The sequence below is a fragment of the Leptonychotes weddellii genome, unplaced genomic scaffold (assembly GCF_054177405.1).
Source record: "Leptonychotes weddellii isolate Sample4059 unplaced genomic scaffold, ASM5417740v2 HiC_scaffold_305036, whole genome shotgun sequence".
Lineage (NCBI taxonomy): Eukaryota > Metazoa > Chordata > Mammalia > Carnivora > Phocidae > Leptonychotes > Leptonychotes weddellii.
This window is the reverse complement of record NW_027901407.1, coordinates 1-237: the sequence shown is the minus strand read 5'-3', so window position 1 is coordinate 237 and position 237 is coordinate 1. Positions and strand designations below refer to the sequence as shown.

The 237-nt window shown below is 34.2% G+C and overlaps 1 non-coding gene across 1 annotated transcript; it reads left to right on the top strand.

Annotated features, from left to right (window-relative positions):
* The first annotated feature begins 63 nt into the window (after positions 1–63).
* On the top strand, positions 64–166 carry LOC145719110 (U6 spliceosomal RNA). The gene has a single exon (XR_014142188.1). It is a non-coding gene; the product is annotated as a U6 spliceosomal RNA (small nuclear RNA).
* Positions 167–237: the final 71 nt, after the last annotated feature.

Genomic DNA, 237 nt, shown 5'->3' with positions numbered 1-237 from the left:
TTTTTTTTCTATTTTCTCCCTAAGCCTAACTTGAAGGTTCTTTGTCAAGACTGAGAAAAATGAGTGCTTGCTTCAGTAGCACATGTACTAAAATTGGGACGATACAGAGATTAGCGTGGCCCCTGTGCAAGGTGAGACACAAATTCATGAAGCATTCCATATTTAAAGAAAAAAAATTTGAAAAAAATGTAAGATTTTTTGGCATGAACTTTATGCTTTGAACTTTTTTTGCTTCTG